The sequence below is a fragment of the Lepidochelys kempii genome, chromosome 10 (assembly GCF_965140265.1).
Source record: "Lepidochelys kempii isolate rLepKem1 chromosome 10, rLepKem1.hap2, whole genome shotgun sequence".
Classification (NCBI taxonomy): domain Eukaryota; kingdom Metazoa; phylum Chordata; order Testudines; family Cheloniidae; genus Lepidochelys; species Lepidochelys kempii.
Window position 1 is genome coordinate 38,556,946 of NC_133265.1, and position 22,744 is coordinate 38,579,689.

A 22,744-nucleotide genomic window follows, 5' to 3' on the forward strand; every position below is an offset into this window, starting at 1 on the left:
AGCCACACCACCACACGGGCAGCACTCTGGGCGGCAGGGCTGTGCACTCATGCGGGGCAGTGCAGCAGCATGTCTGGCTCCGGCACAGCTCCCAGACATGCTGCTCTGAGCAGCATGGTAAGGGGGCTGGGGGGTTGGATAAGGGGCAGGGGGTCCTGGGAGGCAGTCGGGTTTCAGGGTCCCTGGGGGTGGTGGTTAGGGGTGGGGGGTTCTGGGAGGGGGTGGTTAGGGGATGGGGAACAGGGGGCAGTTGGATAGGGTAGAGATTCTGGGGAGGGTTAGATGGAGTGGAATCCCAGGAGGGAGTGGTCAGGGGGACAAGGAGCGGGGGATGGAGGGGGTTTGATGGGGGGGAAGTGGGAGGGGGTAGGGGCCAGGCTGTTTGGGGAGGCACAGCCTTCCCTACCTGGCCCTCTATACAGTTTTGCGCCCCGATGTGGCCCTCGGGCCAAAAAGTTTGCCCACTCCATCCTAGAGCATGCCTGGAATCAGAATCTACGTTAGCTTCCCCTGTGATGGATACAAGAATGAAAGTGCAGTAGCTTCCAACAGTCCGTGTTTAGATGTGTTTTTCTGCTATCTTAGCCCCTTTCCATAAACCTTGACATTATCTAAATTTGCCTCTAATTGCTTTGCTATTGAGCATCTACACTTGTCCCTAGAAATTGATCCATATTTGTGAAAATTCATACCTGTAAGCCTTTTCCCTACTGCAACAAATGTAAGTTAGTTGGGGATTGGTCCTGCTTTGAGCAGGGGGTTGGACTAGAGTGCATAAAACTGTCCTTGTATATTTAGCTGCTTTTGTTCTGTAGATTAGATACTTTAAGACTATTACACATCCAACTCCAGATAAATTAAACAGCATGGCAATTAGAGAGAAATATTAACTTAGGGTGAACTATGCAGACCCTCTGTCAAAGTTGATGTTTTGTCACAGCTGGAAGGTAAACAACCAGGGATCCATATTCCAGCTGCAGACAACTTCACTGTATCTCTGTGCTGCTTGTAAGACCAAGCTTTCCTATTTCATCTCTTGGTGGAACACATTCTTAAGATAATCTTTTAGGTAAGAGCTTGTGCACCTATGAAATAGTATCAATAATATTTAAATCTTAATACAGTGATAGGAAGGAGATAAATGAGTGCAAACAGTGGATGTAATCCCTAGACTGCGATAAAGGATTAAGCAACCTAATTGATGCATGACCACAGTAACAGAACTGTATGTTAGTCATACTATACAATCTGCAAATTAATTTTTTTATTTCTCTTCTAGAAGAAACAAATCTGGCTTCTGTACTGTTTCCTGATTATTAAGGTAAACATTATCCAGGTTAATGCTCTAGACAATGTAACAGAAAAGTGCAGGTGCCTAGTTTACATACTGAAGTTATCTTAAGATGTAGCAGAAATGTTGATCAATTGCATGCTTTGGCAAGTCACTAGAGAAAACACTTGTAGGCTTTTTCATGTCTCAAACAGCAGTCAGGTAGCATCTGACAGTCTAGTTCAAAATTCACTATACATAATTCATGAGAAACAGCAAACTTACATATTGAGGGAGGGAAGAGGAAGGAGCAGAAGGTTACTGGCCTTCCCATTACCTTTGAAATAAATAAAGTAAGTTAGATCAGTGAGGTATATTAGAATTCTTTGAGGGTTCAAATAAGCATCCATAGTGTACTTGGACTTCCAGAAAGCTTTTGAAGATGTCCCTCACTAAAAGCTCTTAAGCAAAATCAGCAGTTGTGGGATGAGAGGGAAGATCCTCTCATCAATTAGTAACTGGGTAAAAAATAGGACACAACAGCTAGGAATAAATATTTTTCTCAATGGAGGGAATTAAATGGGGGCCTAAGGATCTGTGCTGTTCTGGAAAAGGGGATGTATAGTAGAGAGGTGGCATAATTTGCAGATAATACAAAATTCCTCGTTCGTTAAGTCTAAAGCTGACTGCAAAGAGTTACAAAGGATCTCACTATAAGTGCATGACTGGGCAACAAAATGGCAGATGAAATTCAATCTGGCTAAATGCAAAGTAATGCATATTAGAAAACCAATCCCAACTACACATACAAAATGATGGGGCCTGAGTGGTAACAGCTAATTTAAGAAAGATCTTAGAGGCATTGGGGATAGTTCTATGAAAACATCTGCTCAATGTGCAGCAGTAGTCAAAAAGGCTAATAATGTTAGGAACCAGTAGGTTAGATATTTTAGTATCTTATCTATAGATAAGATAGTAAATATAATGCCACTATATAAATCCATGCTATGCCCCCACCTTGAATACTACATGCATTTCTGGTCACCAACAGCTATGTTTTTTGTGAAGTGTTAGACTGCTGCTTATGACTATGTTAACTAGGCACAGAGTACATCTGTTATTCTTTTGAGGCAGAGCCCTACCATTTGTGTGCTACATTGGACTATAGAAATCCCAGCATGACTTTCCAAATGCAACAACAGAATGTTACAACATGGAGGTCTAGTAATGCGATGCTAATGCAGAATAGCAGTGATTGCATGTAAAAAGATGCATTTAAAGGGATAGTATATCTGAGGTCTGCTTTACTAACTCACCAAAGGCTCTCCCCTCAACTAATAGGTGGCTAAAACTATTGTTAAACTCCTAGAAGATTAGGGTTGGAAGATTAGGGTTGGAAGAAAAACTTTTTCACTAAGAGGGTGGTGAAACACTGGAATGCGTTACCTAGGGAGGTGGTAGAATCTCCTTCCTTAGAGGTTTTTAAGGTCAGGCTTGACAAAGCCCTGGCTGGGAGTATTTAACTGGGAATTGGTCCTGCTTTGAGCAGGGGGTTGGACTAGATGACCTTCTGGGGTCCCTTCCAACCCTGATATTCTATGATATTGCAACTTGAGACCATTGCTCCTTGTTCTGTCATCTGCCACCACTTAGAACAGCTGAGCTCTATCCTCTTTGGAACCTACCCCCTTCAAGTAGTTGAAGGCTATTATCAAATCCCCCCTCACTCTTCTCTTCTGCAGAATAAGCAACCTGTTGCTGGCAAACACAGGCTCCTGATCAGCCACTAGGAAGTTTCAAGCTAAGTCCAATTATGACCATCCCTGTAGGACATGTGCGCTCACATTACAAGTATCTCCATTGTACTGCCTCATGATAGTAGAAGGTATGAGCATAAGCCATCAAGTTTTCAAGATAGGGCATCGTATCTTTCAAAATCTCCTGCTCCAGGAATTGGAGCAGGTTATAGCCTCTCCCCCTCCATAACAAATAATAAGTCTTTCAGTTGCCTTAGTCATAGGTGTTCCTAAAGTCCAGTCCTTCCATTATTTGCATTAGGTTGTACTGTGAGCTGGAGTAGCTTCAGATGAACTTAACACATACTAACAGGAGGCAGAGAGGCAATTGCTACATCAAAATCTTATCCTAGCTCAAATGTATCACTGGAACAAAATTTGCTATAACAGAGGATTTCTCCTCTGTAACAATTACTTTAGAAAAGGTTACTTTATCAGACTCATCAGTACACTGTCTGTTCTCACATTAATACAGAGGTTAGTAATTTTACTCTGCAATTGTTCAACCATGTACAAGAAGCAAATTCCATACCTGTCTTTTGCTTTTAAAAAAAAAAAAAAAAAAATCATCTTTCAGGTGGTTGCTCTCAGCTCTGTTTAACAATGAACTTAGCACACACTTGAAGCATTGTCCTCAATGCTTATAAGAGCACCGTTCAAGAGCTTGCATAGTAAAGATGATTGTTTTACTCATCCAGACAAGTCAATGATCAATGTGCATTGACAGTATAAGTTCAGGTTTTAAGGGGTTTATTTACTATTTTCGATCAACCGTTTCATACCATTTGAAGGTAACATCTCTGTATCTGAGTAATGCAGCTTGTGGGAGTGTTAAGCAAAAGGTTTGGCTAGTTTTCATATAATTGGTCTTGCCAATTTAAAATAAGTAAAAACAATCCCAGCAGCCTCTGCCATTACAAAATGGCAAACTTATTTACACACACAATAAATTTGTGACAGGACATTGACAATCGACAGCAATTCTTGACATGGAAGGCTCCTCAACCCATTCACGCCACTGTGTGAGGAGCTTTCTGTGAAGGTGCAGTGATATTTTAATGAAATACCTTATATTGACACATTTATAATGATGAATTAAGGTGAATTAGAAGATGGTATATAGTTGCTTAGAACAAACTTCAGGTGGATTGAGTTTAGACTCTAAACATTGTAGTGTAGTCCATTTCAAAAAGTGCACTACGTAAGCTTCATCATTGGCTTAATGTACCATGTGGCTGATTTGTTCCAGACACAAGGAACAAAACAACTTTCCCTTCATATGCATAATTCCCTTCATACACCAGCTTGTTTTCATGGATGACTGAATAAGGTTATCCTTGTAAAAAACAAAAACACCCCTAAAAATATTACAATGTATTCCTTAAAAGCATACAATTGGAAATAAAGAGGGACAATACTGTGCCAGCAACCAGTTGTAGTTGTACTGTCACTGTAGGATCCAAAATAGGGCATCCTGGTGCTTCTTCGTTGATGAACCCTTCATCTCCTCCCACTTCATCCAGGAGTGGTGCTGTGTCTACAGGCTGCCTGACCTCCTGTTCTGCAGATGGCTGCTTTGTTGCTCTGTTCAGTGTCTCACCCTGGCAATTCAGAGAAGCAGACAGTGAAACAAACAAGTAGCTTTCCTCGAAAATGGGTGTAGCTTACAGACAACCTTTCAGCAGATATTTTGGTCTTTAGTATTTTGTGCAACCCACCTTGGCGAAGGAATGTATGATTAGGCCACCAACATATGTGATACTGGTGGTTCCCACCATTGCCATGCCTATCTTTTAAATGGTATGGTAGCAAAACAGGGAAAGCAGTAGGTATTTGCAGGATATTCTGCAGTGACCAACTCAACAGTACCTCTCCAGAGTCGGTGAGAAAACCTACACAAACTACACTACCTAAGGTCCCTTTCAAACCAATATGTTGGGAGCTAAGTTTACACCTAAGACCTGCTGCAATGCACTTTTTGTAGGAAATACCTAGAGTCTAAGGCACCTTGTCCTGGAGGTAGGAGGGTAATGAAAGTGTAAGCATGTTATGACCTGCTGCTTGTCCACCATGTTGAGGCTAACAAGGCAATAATGCATGCAATGGTATTTGCCAGCATGAAGATCATCATCTGTTGCCAGCACTATAGTGGGATCTTTAGTTCACTGTTGGGTCCAGAAGATTAACATATGATCATGTGAGAATGTGTTTCCTTGCGCTATATAACATCCAGATAAAATGAAGCAGCATATGGTGTTGAGTTTCATGTCCTGAAACCATGCTTCGTTTAGACCACAAACAAAACTGGTTTTATGCTCTCAAGTTTAGTCCCCCTCAGCACAACTTGTGGGCTTTTGCTTAAGAGACAAAAGGCACTAGTTCTCACCTGGACTTGGTTCCCAGAATGTGTCCAACGATCAGATTGGAGAGGCCAATTCCAATCATCTGCACAGAGGTTGCAAGCCCCATAGCTGTCCCTAACGTTGCCTGGGGAACCACAAAGGGTATGGATGGCCACAAGCTCGCCTGTTGTAAGGAGTAATGAAATGGGCTGATGTTAAAATAGGAAAAGTTTGCTGCCAAGACACTTTCTAGAAGAGTCTTACAATTCAAGCCCCAGCTTCAGCCCACTAGCTCATCGACTGAGGGAGAAAGTTGTCCCCATTACACATTTGGATGCCTTATGGAGGGGTTTACACCTTCCTCTGACCCATCCACCATTGACCACTAGAAGATTACAGTAGATTACAAAAAGAAAAGGAGTACTTGTGGCACTTAGAGACTAACCAATTTATTTGAGCATAAGCTTTCGTGAGCTACAGCTCACTTCATCGGATGCATTCAGTGGAAAATGCATCCGATGAAGTGTGCTGTAGCTCACGAAAGCTTATGCTCAAATAAATTGGTTAGTCTCTAAGGTGCCACAAGTACTCCTTTTCTTTTTGCAAATACAGACTAACACGGCTGCTACTCTGAAACCAGTAGATTACAGTAAATGGATGATGACAGTGCCTACATCTTTCTTCTCCAGTTACTCCAGTCAGCTTAAAGCACACACAATTCAGAGTCAAACATCTCAATAAGGAGCTGGGATAACTGACTCAGGTGGACACTCTGGATCCTGCTCAAAAGGTGTCATGAAAGGACAGTACTGCTTAACAGCTAATGCTTCCCACAGACCATGCCAATGGGTTCCTTGAGCTGTTTTCGGTTATACGGGGGTGTTTGCTGACTAAATCCTTTGGGCTTTGTAATCCAAAAGCCTCAGAATGCACACATGCCCAATGTTTATCCCTTGGCTAGTGTAAAATGCCAGTGTCTGGAAAGGAGTGAGCAGAGCTACAAAATGACCAGCTAATGTAGTGGCTTCTACATACTTACAGCAGCAAAGGAGTAAGTGATCCCCAGACAAATGGTAGAGACAAGCGGAGGAACAAATGTAAATGCCAGGAGAGCAAAGACTGGCGGAGTCAGCACAGCACAACCAACTGCAAACACACCTCTCAGTCCTACACAGTCCTGATGAAGGACAAACAGAAGGTGATTTACCTAGAGTCCCCTATGGTTTCCACCAGGGCTCCAGTGCACTCTTCCTCAATGTGCGCAGCTGAGCAATGTGTAAATAATAACTTATAAGAGTATCAGCTAATGGAAAATAACACCTCACAAAGTGTTCCCATTCCTCACATGTACCAAGAAGGACTGAAGAGACTGGTGTGCCTATTAGAGAGTAAGGATGTTCCAAATCACCTGAATTTGAAACTCCAAGGTTTTAAGGCAGTATGTTGCATTTTAGTGCTTATGGAAGTGAGGGATTGATAAATTAGACGAAGCATGAGTTGATTCTATGCAAGCTACTGCTCCTCATCCTTCGCGACGCTCTGTCTGTGCCCCTTAATCCTGACCTGCAACACTCCCCTCATTGTTTTATCTTGGGCCTCTCATGAGTATTCAGCTATTGGTGTCGTACTTCTACAGCACGAACTAGGGGATCAGAGATCAAACTCATTTCACTTCTGACCTAATACAGAATGGTCTTCAGGGTTTCCAGACTAGTCCCTTAACCCCCTGCATCACTAATGACCCAACTCCAGAGCCCTAATTTTAAACACTTGATCTCTGTCAGAGATGCACAAAATATTATTTGTACTAAGCCATGGTCTATCAGCAGACAATCCACCATGTAGTTGATGTTCTGCTAAGTACTGGGTACTCACAATTAATACGCCAACTGCTGCAGAGAGAACAAGGGAGCTGTCATATACCGCCCCAGCAATGTAAGCGGCTGCCTGCTGACTGTAGTCAGAGTACTTATCCTGGATAAACTTGCTAAAAATAAAATTGAGGGGGACAAAAAAAAATTACGTTAGGATTCTTGGTCTGGTTATCTTGGCACAAAGCAAGTCTGAGCACACATCTGGACAGGGAGTTTTTAATTAGAGAACTTGTCAAAGCACAAACTCAAATCAATCATTTTTTTTTAAAAGGTGTGCTGAACAAAAAGGTCTGTTGGGGGGAGGAGGGAGGTTTGTGCCCTTCCTCGCTTTATGATGGATAAAAGAGGCCTGAAAGTTTGGGGGCATGGGGAGGGGAGCATGCATCTTGGAAATTCCAGGAACAGTGAGTCCTGTTTTCCCTGGTGGTCTCCTTGGGGGAGTAGATGATTTCTCAGCCCTGAAACTGAAGGGGTGAGAGGGATGTTAAATTTTTAGATACATTAACTCAAAACTGTGTGGAGGGAAGAATCAGCATTTAACAACTTCAACCCTTTGATTAAGGGCTCAGAAATCTCCCACTCCAGTTCTCTACTGCTCTAAGAAGATATCCAATAAAAGCAGAGAAGACAGGCCCCGATATCGCTACAGCAGAAAACAAGCTTCCTTCATACATTATGGAGGACAAAAATGGCGTAAACCTGGTGTTTTTTAAATCCTTTGTAGGGCACCCAGATTTCTACTGGCCAGCCACTGCTTAGCAGCTTTGAGAAACTAATTTATTTGGAAACCCTCTGCTCACCTAGATTTTGACTGGTTCCTCTTAAGTGGCTAGAATTATTTTGAGGACAGTTGAACTTCTTTGTAGCTCTGGGGCAGCAAAATGCTGTCCCTGCAGATTTACTGCCATAGATCCAAGTAATCAATGACACTGAAGGCACTGAGCCATGATTCTTGTTTTGGAAACAAGCCTGGAATTAATCTGCCAAAAGAGATATTTGAAACATGACTCTTTGTGCCTGAGGCACTGTGGAGTATTGCTCCATGACAGAACATGGGGATACAGCAGTGCAGGAATCAGGCCGTATGGGGACCATTTCTGGATAAGGTAAGCAGATGACAGCTGGCCAGAGAGCCCATTTCAGGGAGTGCAGGGCGAGACCCAAAGATCCCAGTACTGTGCATTTTGCTTTCACTAGGTTCTAATAGTAGGACCTTTTTATTAATTGCTGCAGCAAGCCTGCAAGGACCCCTCCCCACCCCAAACTGCTGAGCCGTTTGTTTGTATTATAAATATAGAGCCCTCCTTTCATTTTTCTCCCAAGATCTCAAAGCACTTTGCAAATGTTAAGTTTTGCAAGCCTCCTGTGAGGAAAGTAGCAGTATAGCCATTTGCAAAATGGGGGAAACAGACAGAGGAGAAGCACTTTCCCCAAGGTCATATAGAGTCTGTGTCAGAGCCAGGGCAGGCAGAACCCAGGTCTCTTGACCCCCTAGTCTGCTACTCTAACTGCAGTCCCTCCCACTGAGGTTCTAGCATTTGAGAAATGGCAGTGTGCCATAGGAACTGCCATGCACAGCAGTTTTAATCTATGCCTTATCTTAAGATGCTGGCTGCTGGCCATCTTCTAGGCAGCTGCTCACATGTGTGGCAGTCTTGGGAAGGCTGCAATGGTTCTGAGTTGTTTAGCCAAGAAACACTTTACAGCATCATTGGTCTTGAATCTGACCCCACCGGAGCCCTCTGCACCTTCCTCCTGTTGACATTGCCACTCCAGTAAGTGTTTTAGTTGAATGGATTTATGCAACACAAACCCCCTGGCCCCAGAAGCTGGGCAGTTCTATCTAGATGCACTTCATGAGCCTTTCAGGTGCTGGTCAGATGGGTTTCCTCTTTGCCATTGTCCCACTTAAGTCAAAGGAGAAGTATTAATTTGCAGGAGACCAGATTTGGAATTTCCCCAATCTTTGGAGTTTTGGAAGAATCCAAGTTCCTTTAAGGTTGCTTTGGACTGGAAATCCCCATGTCTTGCATCATCTTCAGAGATGGCTGCATAACAAGGGAGAGAAGAGTCAAAGGACCCTGATGTTCTATAGCTAAATATTAAGCACCTTGCTTGAGAGGGACAGTGCTCCCTTTCTGGCTTTGTGCTCACAAAGGCAGCAGTGAACAAGCTGTTTGGAAAGCTCCCCATTCCTCTGAGATTCCCCTGTTAGCTAAATGAAGAGGGAGATGGACACAGTTAGCTCTGTACCAAAGCTCCAGTGCCGGGAACAGTTACCAGCACCAATGCTACCTTTCTAGTCAGTACCTGGCATCTGCCACGAAAGGGAAGACCCTGTTGTAGAAGAACATGATGGTTAGGACTAGGAGCCAGTAGTGAAGTGGCAGTCACCAGCCATCCTGAACCGGCTGTAAAGAGAAAAGCACCCTAGATTAATAGGATGCAAACTACTTCCAACTTCATAACTATGTTACCTTCTTCCTCTACTATTCCATGAGAAGGGCCAGATGATGACTGGAGTCCGAAAGGTCACTCATTCACCTCTGGGAGTTGCTGTGCCCCTCTACACCCACACACCACCCTTCTCTGGCAGTGTGGTCAAGTGCTTTTCCTTCCCTTCATAAAAGTCTATAGCAGCAAAAGACTTTTCTGAGCCCAACTTGCAGCTGCCAGAGGCAAACCATGGGATGAAGCACAGCAGGGATGTAGGTATAACTAGGAGTTATTAATGAAGGGAAATACCAGAATATAACCAGTACATTAAGAATGGAAAACTGTCATTAAGACCTTCCCTCAGGGTATACTCTTCTGAAGTTTAATGGATCTGATGACCTGAAGCAATGTCAGCCCTGTTACTTGGGACACTAACGGTATGTCTACACTGCAATTAGACCCCCGTGACTGGCACATGCCAGCTGACTCGGGCTCACCAGGATGTTTAATTGCAGTATAGACATTTGGGCTTGGGCCACAGCCTAGGCTCTAGGACCCTGGAGGGTCCCAGAACTCAGGCTGCAGCCTGAGCCCTGAATGTCTACACCACAATTAAACAGGCCCTTAGCCCAGCTGGGCTAGTCAGCTGGCATGGACCAGTCACGGGTATCTAATTGCAGTGTAGACATACTCTTGGAGAGTGTAGCACAAAGACTGGTTCTGCATTGGAAGGAAGATGGGCTAGTTCTGACCAGATTACTCTGTAAATCACACAAGAGGAGGCTAGAATCTCATCTGTATTCACAAGCAACTTGCACAATGAACTCAGGTGAATGTTTGCTGACCCCTCATGCTCAGAGTCCTGGCTCTGGTCTCCAGTAGGCTGCCAACATGTATTCTCTTTGTTTAGTTTAATTTTCATGATCCCTTGTTGTTTGCAGCTGCAGAAGCCTAAGCCCTGGAATACACTTTAGGAGTTGAGGTCGAATTTAGCAGCGTTAAATCGATTTAACCCTGCAACCGCCCACAGGACGAAGCCCTTTTTTTCAACTTAAAGCGCTCTTAAAATCGATTTCTTTACTCCACCCCCGACAAGGGGATTAGCGCTGAAATCGGCCTTGCAGGTCGAATTTGGGGTACTGTGGACGCAATTAGATGGTATTGGCCTCCAGGAGCTATCCCAGAATGCTCCATTGTGACCGCTCTGGACAGCACTCTCAATTCAGATGCACTGGCCAGGTAGACAGGAAAAGGCCTGTGAACTTTTGAATTTCATTTCCTGTTTGGCCAGCGTGGCAAGCTGCAGGTGAGTGCATAGCTCCTCAGCAGAGGTGACCATGATGGAGTCCCAGAACCGCAAAAGAGCTCCAGCATGGACCAAACGGGAGGTACGGGATCTGATCGCTGTACAGGGAGAGGAATCTGTGCTATCAGAACTCCATTCCAGTTTTCGAAATGCCAAAACATTTGCCAAAATCTCCCAGGGCATGAAGGACAGAGGCCATAACAGGGACCCGAAGCAGTGCCGCGTGAAACTTAAGGAGCTGAGGCAAGCCTACCAGAAAACCAGAGAGGCGAACGGCCGCTCCGGGTCAGAGCCCAAACATGCCGCTTCTATGATGAGCTGCATGCCATTTTAGGGGGTTCAGCCACCACTACCCCAGCCGTGTTTGACTCCTTCAATGGAGATGGAGGCAACACGGAAGCAGGTTTTGGGGACGAAGAAGATGATAATGATGATGATGAGGTTGTAGATAGCTCACAGCAAGCAAGCGGAGAAACCGGTTTTCCTGACAGCCAGGAACTGTTTCTCACCCTGGACCTGGAGCCAGTACCCCCTGAATCCACCCAAGGCTGCTTCCTGGACCCGGCAGGCGGAGAAGGGACCTCCGGTGAGTGTACCTTTTAAAATACTATACTTGGTTTAAAAGCAAGCATGTGAAAGGATTACTTTGCCCTGGCATTCGTGGCTCTCCTGGATGTACTCCCAAAGCCTTTGCAAAAGGTTTCTGGGGAGGGCAGCCTTATTCCGTCCACCATGGTAGGACACTTTACCACTCCAGGCCAGTAACACGTACTCGGGAATCACTGTAGAACAAAGCATTGCTGGCATTCAAACAACATCCGTTCTTTATCTCTCTGTGTTATTCTCAGGAGAGTGATATAATTCATGGTCACCTGGTTGAAATAGAGTGCTTTTCTTAAGGGAACATTCAGAGGTGCCCATTCCTGCTGGGCTGTTTGCCTGTGGCTGAACAAAAATGTTCCCCGCTGTTAGCCATGGGGAGGGGCTAGCCACATGGTGGGGGGAGGCAAAATGTGGCCTTGTAACGAAAGTACATGTGCTATGTATGTAATGTTAACAGAAAGGTTTACCATGAAAGAGTGTACCCATTGTTCTATAAAATGTGTCTTTTTAAATACCACTGTCCCTTTTTTTTCCTCCACCAGCTGCATGTGTTTCAAGGATCACAGGATCTTCTCCTTCCCAGAGGCTAGTGAAGATTAGAAGGCAAAAAAAACGCACTCGCGATGAAATGTTCTCTGACCTCATGCTGTCCTTGCACACTGACAGAGCACAGACGAATGCATGGAGGCAGACAATGACAGAGTGCAGGAAAGCACAAAATGACCAGAAGGAGAGGTGGTGGGCTGAAGAGAGTAAGTGGTGGGCTGAAGAGAGGGCTGAAGCTGAAAGGTGGCGGCAGCGCGATGATAGAAGGCAGGATTCAGTGGTGAGGCTGCTGGAGGATCAAATTAATATGCTCCAGCGTATGGTTGAGCTGCAGGAAAGGCAGCTGGAGCACAGACCACCGCTACAGCCCCTGTGTAACCAACCGCCCTCCTCCCCAAGTTCCATAGCCTCCATATCCAGACACCCAAGAATGCGGAGGGGGGGCCTCCGGCCACCCAGCCACTCCACTCCAGAGGATTGCCCAAGCAACAGAAGGCTGGCATTCAATAAGTTTTAAACTTTTAAAGTGCTGTGTGGCCTTATCCTTCCCTCCTCCACCACCCCTCCTAGGCTACCTTGGTAGTTATCTCCCTATTTGTGTGATGAATTAATAAAGAATGCATGAATGTGAAGCAACAATGACTTTATTGCCTCCGCAAGTGATGATCGAAGGGAGGAGGGGAAGGTGGTTAGCTTACAGGGAAGTAGAGTGAACCAAGGGGCGGGGAGTTTCGTCAAGGAGAAACAAACAGAACTTTCACACCGTAGCCTGGCCAGTCATGAAACTGGTTTTCAAACTTCTCTGATGCGCACCGCGCCCTTCTGTGCTCTTCTAAGCCCTGGTCTACACTAGGACTTTAGGTCGAATTTAGCAGCGTTAAATCGATTTAAACCTGCACCCGTCCACACAATAAAGCCCTTTATTTCGATTTAAAGGGCTCTTAAAATCGATTTCCTTACTCCACCCCTGACAAGTGGATTAGCGCTTAAATCGACGTTGCCGGCTCGAATTTGGGGTACTGTGGACACAATTCGATGGTATTGGCCTCCGGGAGCTATCCCAGAGTGCTCCATTGTGACCGCTCTGGACAGCACTCTCAACTCAGATGCACTGGCCAGGTAGACAGGAAAAGAACCGCGAACTTTTGAATCTCATTTCCTGTTTGGCCAGCGTGGCAAGCTGCAGGTGACCATGCAGAGCTCATCAGCACAGGTGACCATGATGGAGTCCCAGAATCGCAAAAGAGCTCCAGCATGGACCGAACGGGAGGTACGGGATCTGATCGCTGTTTGGGGAGAGGAATCCGTGCTATCAGAACTCCGTTCCAGTTTTCGAAATGCCAAAACCTTTGTCAAAATCTCCCAGGGCATGAAGGACAGAGGCCATAACAGGGACCCGAAGCAGTGCCGCGTGAAACTGAAGGAGCTGAGGCAAGCCTACCAGAAAACCAGAGAGGCGAACAGCCGCTCTGGGTCAGAGCCCCAAACATGCCGCTTCTATGATGAGCTGCATGCCATTTTAGGGGGTTCAGCCACCACTACCCCAGCCGTGTTGTTTGACTCCTTCAATGGAGATGGAGGCAGTACGGAAGTAGGTTTTGGGGACGAAGAAGATGAGGAGGAGGAGGAGGTTGTAGATAGCTCACAGCAAGCAAGCGGAGAAACCGGTTTTCCCGACAGCCAGGAACTGTTTCTCACCCTAGACCTGGAGCCAGTACCCCCCGAACCCACCCAAGCCTGCCTCCTGGACCCAGCAGGCGGAGAAGGGACCTCTGGTGAGTGTACCTTTTAAAATGCTATACATGGTTTAAAAGCAAGCATGTGAAAGGATTACTTTGCCCTGGCATTTGCGGTTCTCCTAGATGTAGTCCTAAAGCCTTTGCAAAAGGTTTCTGGGGAGGGCAGCCTTATTTCGTCCTTCATGGTAGGACACTTTACCACTCCAGGCCAGTAACACGTACTCGGGAATCACTGTAGAACAAAGCATTGCAGTGTATGTTTGCTGGCATTCAACCAAAATCCGTTCTTTATCTCTCTGTGTTATCCTCAGGAGAGTGAGATATAATTCATGGTCACCTGGTTGAAATAGAGTGCTTTTCTTCAGGGGACACTCAGAGGAGCCCATTCCTGCTGGGCTTTTTGCCTGTGGCTAAACAGAAATGTTCCCCGCTGTTAGCCACAGGGACGGGGGAAGGTTGAGGGGGTAGTCACGCGGTGGGAGGAGGCAAAATGCGACCTTGTAACGAAAGCACATGTGCTATGTATGTAATGTTAACAGCAAGGGTTACCCTGAAAGAGTGTAGCGACTGTTTTATAAAATGTGTCTTTTTAAATACCGCTGTCCCTTTTTTTTTCTCCACCAGCTGCATGTGTTTCAATGATCACAGGATCTTCTCCTTCCCAGAGGCTTGTGAAGCTTAGAAAGAAAAAAAACGCACGCGCAATGAAATGTTCTCCGAGCTCATGCTGTCCTCCCACACTGACAGAGCACAGACAAATGCGTGGAGGCAAATAATGTCAGAGTGCAGGAAAGCACAAAATGACCGGGAGGAGAGGTGGAGGGCTGAAGAGAGTAAGTGGCGGGCTGAAGACAGGGCTGAAGCTCAAATGTGGCGGCAGCGTGATGAGAGGAGGCAGGATTCAATGCTGAGGCTGCTGCAGGACCAAACCAGTATGCTCCAGTGTATGGTTGAGCTGCAGCAAAGGCAGCTGGAGCACAGACTGCCACTGCTGCCCCTCTGTAACCAACCGCCCTCCTCCCCAAGTTCCATAGCCTCCACACCCAGACGCCCAAGAACGCGGTGGGGGGGCCTCCGGCCAACCAGCCATTCCACCACAGAGGATTGCCCAAAAAAAAGAAGGCTGTCATTCAATAAATTTTAAAGTTGTCAACTTTTAAAGTGCTGTGCTTAAAGTGCTGTGTGGCATTTTCCTTCCCTCCTCCACCACCCCTCCTGGGATACCTTGGTAGTCATCTCCCTATTTGTGTGATGAATGAATAACGAATGCATGACTGTGAAGCAGCAATGACTTTATTGCCTCTGCAAGCAATGATTAAAGGGAGGAGGGGAGGGTGGTTAGCTTACAGGGAAGTAGAGTGAACCAAGGGGCGGGGGGTTTCATCAAGGAGAAACAATCAGAACTTTCACACCATAGCCTGGCCAGTCATGAAACTGGTTTTCAAAGCTTCTCTGATGCGTACCGCGCCCTCCTGTGCTCTTCTAACCGCCCTGGTGTCTGGCTGCGCGTAACCAGCAGCCAGGCGATTTGCCTCAACCTCCCACCCCGCCATAAACGTCTCCCCCTTACTCTCACAGATATTGTGGAGCACACAGCAAGCAGTAATAACAGTGGGAATATTGGTTTCGCTGAGGTCTAAGCGAGTCAGTAAACTGCGCCAGCGTGCCTTTAAACGTCCAAATGCACATTCTACCACCATTCTGCACTTGCTCAGCCTGTAGCTGAACAGCTCCTGGCTACTGTCCAGGCTGCCTGTGTATGGCTTCATGTATGGCAATTGCATTACGGGGTAGGCTGGGTCCCCAAGGATAACTATAGGCATTTCAACATCCCCAGTGGTTATTTTCTGGTCTGGGAATAAAGTCCCTTCATTCAGCTGTTGAAACAGACCAGAGTTCCTGAAGATGCGAGCATCGTGTACCTTTCCCGGCCATCCCACATTGATGTTGGTGAAATGTCCCTTGTGATCCACCAGTCCTTGCAGCACTATTGAAAAGTACCCCTTGCGGTTTATGTACTTGCCGGCTTGGTGCTCCAGTGCCAAGATAGGGATATGGGTTCCATCTATAGCCCCACCACAGTTAGGGAATCCCATTGCAGCAAAGCCATCCACTATGACCTGCACATTTCCCAGACTCACTACCCTTGATATCAGCAGATATTTGATTGCGTTGGCTACTTGCATCACAGCAGCCCCCACAGTAGATTTGCCTACTCCAAATTGATTCCCGACTGACGGGTAGCTGTCTGGCATTGCAGGCTTCCACAGGGCTATTGCCACTTGCTTCTCAACTGTGAGGGCTGCTCTCATCTTGGTATTCTTGCACCTTAGGGCAGGGGAAAGCAAGTCAAAGTTCCATGAAGTGCCCTTACGAATGCAAAAGTTTCGCAGCCACTGGGAATCATCCCAGACCTGCAACACTATGCGGTCCCACCAGTCTGTGCTTGTTTCCCAGGCTCAGAATCGGCGTTCCACTGCATGAACCTGCCCCATTAGCACCATGATGCCCACATTGCCAGGGCCCATGCTTTGAGAGAAGTCTGTGTCCATGTCCTCATCACTCTCGTCACCACGCTGACGTCACCTACTCGCCCAGTTTCGCTTTGCCAGGTTCCGGTGCTGCATATACTGCTGGATAATGCGCATAGTGTTTAATATGCTCCAAATTGCCAAAGTGATCTGAGCGGGCTCCACGCTTGCCGTGGTATGGCGTCTGCACAGAAAAAAGGCGCGGAATGATTGTCCGCCGTTGCCCTGACAGAGGGAGGGGCAACTGACGACATGGCTTACAGGGTTGGCTTACAGGGAATTAAAATCAACAGAGGGGGTGGCTTTACATCAAGGAGAAACAAAAACAACTGTTACACAGAATGGCCCCCTCAAGGATTGAAATCAAAACCCTGAGTTTAGCAGGCCAATGCTCAAATCACTGAGCTATCCCTCCCCCCGGTATTTCAGGCAGGACTGGATCTCCATTATACTTTTCAAGGTGCCCCTGACAGACCACACCGAAATGATTGTTGGCCATTGATTTCATGGAGGGAGGGAGTGGGGAGCAAACGAATACAAAACAAATCTGGTGTATTTCTTGTTTTGATCCACTCCATCTATCTTTTACATCTCTGGCTGGCAGCAGATGGTGCAGTAGGACTGCAAGCCATCCTCATCTCCTGGCTGCTCAGCAGAAGATGGTGCAATAGGACTGCTGGCAGGACTAAAGAGAATGACCTCGTCAAGTCACTCCTAATTTAGTCTCTGCGCCCATGTCTGCCCAGGCGCTCCTGACCGACCTTAGGCGGCCAGGAGCACCTCGGACACGATGACGATGGTTATCAGGCCTATTGCACCATCTGTTGCCACAAGGCAATGGGTTGCTGCTGCTGTGTAGCAATGCAGTACCACGTCTGCCAGCACCCAGGAGACGTACAGTGACAGTGAGCTGAGCGGGCTCCATACTTGCCATGGTATGGCCTCTGCACAGGTAACTCAGGAAAAAAGGCATGAAACAATTGTCTGCCGTTGCTTTCGTGGAGGGTGGGAGGGCCTGACGACATGTACCCAGAACCACCCGTGACAATGTTTTTGCCCCATTAGGCATTGGGATCTCAACCCAGAATTCCAATGGGCAGCGGAGACTGCGGGAACTGTGGGATAGCTACCTTGTTTTTTCCTCCCCCCCCCTACTGTTCCTCAGACGTTCTTTTTAAACCCTGGATTTGTGCTGGAAATGGCCCACCTTGATTATCATACACATTGTAAGGAGAGTGATCACTTTAGATAAGCTATTACCAGCAGGAGAATGGGGTGGGGGGAGAGAAAACCTTTTGAAGTGATAAACACCCATTTTTTCATGGTCTGTGTGTATAAAACATCCTCACTGCATTTTCCACTTTATGCATCCGATGAAGTGAGCTGTAGCTCACAAAAGCTTATGCTCAAATAAATTGGTTAGTCTCTAAGGTGCCACAAGTATGCCTTTTCTTTTTTGCATATAAAACTTGGATAAGTGGCATTGGCTCCCTTTTCTGGCTAACATCAGCTACTGCTATTGCAAACTTCAGTCACAAAATAAACACAGCAGAGACAAGAAAAGTCAGTTAGCTCATGCCAGAACCTCAAGGCTCTGGAGAAAAAGGTGGTCTGTATTCCACGTACCACTTTCTTGGACTCTTGCTGGATAACCCCATCCAAGCCAAGCTGCTTCATGCCCACTTTGTCCAGCACGCTCACTGTGATGGCCAAAATAAACCCCAACATACAGAGCAGGATACCTGCAAACACAGAAGAGATTTTAGGACTTTCCTGGAGGAGAGAGAGCTGAATGACAGAGCCCTCTGCACAATTCATGTTCCTGGCTTCTCTCTTACAACATGACTAGTACTTCTCCATTGATCCACAAGTTGGATTCTTTGCAATGTATGGATCAGCACAAGGCTGGAAAGTTTGGGTTGCAAACACTGTAGGGTCAAGTTTTCACTGATTTTATAATAAGATCTGATAATATAATAAGATCTGATTGCCTTCTATGATGAGATAACTGGCTCTGTGGATATGGGGAAAGCAGTGAATGTGATATATCTTGATTTTAGCAAAGCTTTTGATACGGTCTCCTACAGTATTCTTGCCAGCAAGTTAAAAAAGTATGGATTGGATGAATGGACTGTAAAGTGGATAGAAAGCTGGCTAGATTGTTGGGCTCAACAGCTTGATGTCTAGTTGGCAGCCGGTATCAAGCGGAGTGCTCCAGGGGTCAGTCCTGGGGCTAGTTTTGTTCAACATCTTTATTAATTATCTGGATGATGGGATGGATTGCACCCTCAGCAAGTTTGCGGATGACACTAAACTGGGAGGAGCAGTAGATACACTGGAGGGTAGGGATAGGATACAGAGGGACCTAGACAAATTAGAGGATTGGGCCAAAAGAAATCTGATGAGGTTCAATAAGGACAAGTGCAGAGTCCTGCACTTAGGATGGAAGAATCCCATGCACCCCTACATACTAGGGACCGAATGGCTAGGCAGCAGTTCTGCAGAGAAGGACCTAGGGGTTACAGTGGACGAGAAGCTGGATATGAGTCAACAGTGTGTCCTTGTTGCCAAGAAGGCCAATGACATTTTGGGGTGTATAAGTAGGGGAATTGCCAGCAGATCGAGGGATGTGATCGTTCCCCTCTATTTGACATTGGTGAGGCCTCATCTGGAGTACTGTGTACAGTTTTACGCCCCACACTACAAGAAGGATGTGGAAAAATTGGAAAACGTCCAGCGGAGGGCAACAAAAATGATTAGGGGACTGGAACACATGACTTATGAGGAGAAGCTGAGGGAACTGGGATTGTTTAGTCTGCAGAAGAAAAGAATGAGGGGGGATTTGATAGCTGCTTTCAACTACCTGAAAGGGGGTTCCAAAGAGGATGGATCTAGACTATTCTCAGTGGTAGCAGATGACAGAACAAGGAGTAATGGTCTCAAGTTGCAGTGTGGGAGGTTTAGGTTGGATATTAGGAAAAACTTTTTCACTAGGAGGGTGGTGAAACACTGGAATGCGTTACCTAGGGAGGTGGTGGAATCCCCTTCCTCAGAAGTTTTTAAGGTCAGGCTTGACAAAGCCCTGGCTGGGATGATTTACTTGGGGATTGGTCCTGCTCTGGGCAGGGGGTTGGACTAGATGACCTCCAAAGGTCCCTTCCAACTCTGATATTCTATGATTCTAACTGTCAATAATAAGGCAGAGTTCAAAAAAAAAAAAGCCACTATAACACAAAGTCCTGCAAAATAGAACACTCCTCTTCCCAGTTTCTGCTTCTCCCTGAGGAGAAGGTCAGAAGGAACCATCATGATCATCTAGTCTGACCTCCTACATGTTGCAGGCCACAGAACCTCATCCACTCTCTCTTGTAATAGACTCATAACCTCTGGCTGAGTTACTGAAGTCCTCAAATCATGGTTTAAAGACTTCTGGTTACAGGGAATCCTCCACTTACCTTAGTTTTTTTAAACCTGCTTCTCCACAGCCCTTCCCAACTGGTGCCTTCTCATGCAACTCAGGGCCCTGCAGGAGCCTTCTTAGGCCTGCTCCACACCTAAAACTTAGCCCTGGTCTACACTAGGACTTCAGGTCGAATTTAGCAGCGTTAAATCAATGTAAACCTGCACCCGTCCACACGATGAAGCCCTTTATTTCGACTTAAAGGGCTCTTAAAATCGATTTCCTTACTCCACCCCTGACAAGTGGATTAGCGCTTAAATCGGCCTTGCCGGATCGAATTTGGGGTACTGTGGACACAATTCGATGGTATTGGCCTCCGGGAGCTATCCCAGAGTGCTCCATTGTGACCGCTCTGGACAGCACTCTCAACTCGGATGCACTGGCCAGGTAGACAGAAAAAGAACCGCGAACTTTTGAATCTCATTTCCTGTTTGGCCAGCGTGGCAAGCTGCAGGTGACCATGCAGAGCTCATCAGCAGAGGTGACCATGATGGAGTCCCAGAATCGCAAAAGAGCTCCAGCATGGACCGAATGGGAGGTACGGGATCTGATCGCTATTTGGGGAGAGGAATCCGTGCTATCAGAACTCCGTTCCAGTTTTCGAAATGCCAAAACCTTTGTCAAAATCTCCCAGGGCATGAAGGACAGAGGCCATAACAGGGACCCGAAGCAGTGCTGCGTGAAACTGAAGGAGCTGAGGCAAGCCTACCAGAAAACCAGAGAGGCGAATGGCCGCTCCGGGTCAGAGCCCAAACATGCCGCTTCTATGATGAGCTGCATGCCATTTTAGGGGGTTCAGCCACCACTACCCCAGCTGTGTTTGACGCCTTCAATGGAGATGGAGGCAACACGGAAGCAGGTTTTGGGGATGAAGAAGATGATAATGATGATGATGAGGTTGTAGATAGCTCACAGCAAGCAAGTGGAGAAACCAGTTTTCCCGACACCCAGGAACTGTTTCTCACCCTGGACCTGGAGCCAGTACCCCCTGAACCCACCCAAGGCTGCTTCCTGGACCCGGCAGGCGGAGAAGGGACCTCCGGTGAGTGTACCTTTTAAAATACTATACATGATTTAAAAGCAAGCATGTGAAAGGATTACTTTGCCCTGGCATTCGTGGCTCTCCTGGATGTACTCCCAAAGCCTTTGCAAAAGGTTTCTGGGGAGGGCAGCCTTATTGCGTCCTTCATGGTAGGACACTTTACCACTCCAGGCCAGTAGCACATAGTCGGGAATCACTGTAGAACAAAGCATTGCTGGCATTCAAACAACATCCGTTCTTTATCTCTTTGCGTTATCCTCAGGAGAGTGAGATATAGTTCATGGTCATCTGGTTGAAATAGAGTGCTTTTCTTCAGGGGACACTCAGAGGAGCCCGTTCCTGCTGGGCTGTTTGCCTGTGGATAAACAGAAATGTTCCCCGCTGTTAGGCACAGGGAGGGGGGAGGGTTGAGGGGGTAGCCACGCAGTGGGGGGAGGCAAAATGCGACCTTGTAATGAAAGCACATGTGCTATGTATCTAATGTTAACAGCAAGGTTTACCCTGAAAGAGTGTAGCAACTGTTTTATAAAATGTGTCCTTTTAAATACCGCTGTCCCTTTTTTTCTCTCCACCAGCTGCATGTGTTTCAATGATCACAGGATCTTCTCCTTTCCAGAGACTAGTGAAGATTAGAAAGAAAAAAAAAAGCACTCGAGATGAAATGTTCTCCGAACTCATGCTGTCCTCCCGCACTGACAGAGCACAGATGAATGCATGGAGACAAATAATGTCAGAGTGCAGGAAAGCACAAAATGACCAGGAGGAGAGGTGGCGGGCTGAAGAGAGTAAGTGGCGGGCTGAAGAGAGTAAGTGGCGGGCTGAAGACAGGGCTGAAGCTGAAATGTGGCGGCAGCGTGATGAGAGGAGGCAGGATTCAATGCTGAGGCTGCTGGAGGACCAAACCAGTATGCTCCAGTGTATGGTTGACCTGCAGCAAAGGCAGCTGGAGCACAGACTGCCACTACAGCCCCTGTGTAACCAACCGCCCTCCTCCCCAAGTTCCATAGCCTCCACACCCAGATGCCCAAGAACGCGGTGGGGGGGCCACCGGCCAACCAGCCACTCCGCCACAGAGGATTGCCCAAAAAAAAGAAGGCTGGCATTCAATAAATTTTAAAGTTGTCAACTTTTAAAGTGCTGTGTGGCATTTTCCTTCCCTCCTCCACCACCCCTCCTGGGCTACCTTGGTAGTCATCCCCCTATTTGTGTGATGAATGAATAACGAATGCATGACTGTGAAGCAGCAATGACTTTATTGCCTCTGCAAGCAATGATTAAAGGGAGGAGGGGAGGGTGGTTAGCTTACAGGGAAGTAGAGTGAACCAAGGGGCAGGGAGTTTCATCAAGTAGAAACAAACAGAACTTTCACACCGTAGCCTGGCCAGTCATGAAACTGGTTTTCAAAGCTTCTTTGATGCGTACTGCACCCTCCTGTGCTCTTCTAACCGCCCTGGTGTCTGCCTGCACGTAAGCAGCAGCCAGGCGATTTGCCTCAACCTCCCACCCCGCCATAAACGTCTCCCCCTTACTCTCACAGATATTGTGGAGCACACAGCAAGCAGTAATAACAGTGGGAATATTGGTTTCGCTGAGGTCTAAGCGAGTCAGTAAACTGCGCCAGCGTGCCTTTAAACGTCCAAATGCACATTCTACCACCATTCTGCACTTGCTCAGCCTGTAGTTGAACAGCTCCTGACTACTGTCCAGGCTGCCTGTGTATGGCTTCATGAGCCATGGCATTAAGGGGTAGGCTGGGTCCCCAAGGATAACTACTGGCATTTCAACATCCCCAACAGTTA

At 46.6% G+C, this 22,744-nt stretch overlaps 1 long non-coding RNA gene and 1 pseudogene across 1 annotated transcript; one reads left to right on the plus strand and one right to left on the minus strand.

Annotated features, from left to right (window-relative positions):
- The first annotated feature begins 375 nt into the window (after positions 1-375).
- LOC140918479 (uncharacterized) lies at positions 376-22,062 on the plus strand. The gene is made up of 3 exons (XR_012161200.1): positions 376-1,321; positions 19,929-20,945; positions 21,521-22,062. It is a non-coding gene; the product is annotated as an uncharacterized lncRNA (long non-coding RNA).
- On the minus strand, positions 3,578-18,261 carry LOC140917982 (lysosomal dipeptide transporter MFSD1-like; annotated as a pseudogene).
- Positions 22,063-22,744: the final 682 nt, after the last annotated feature.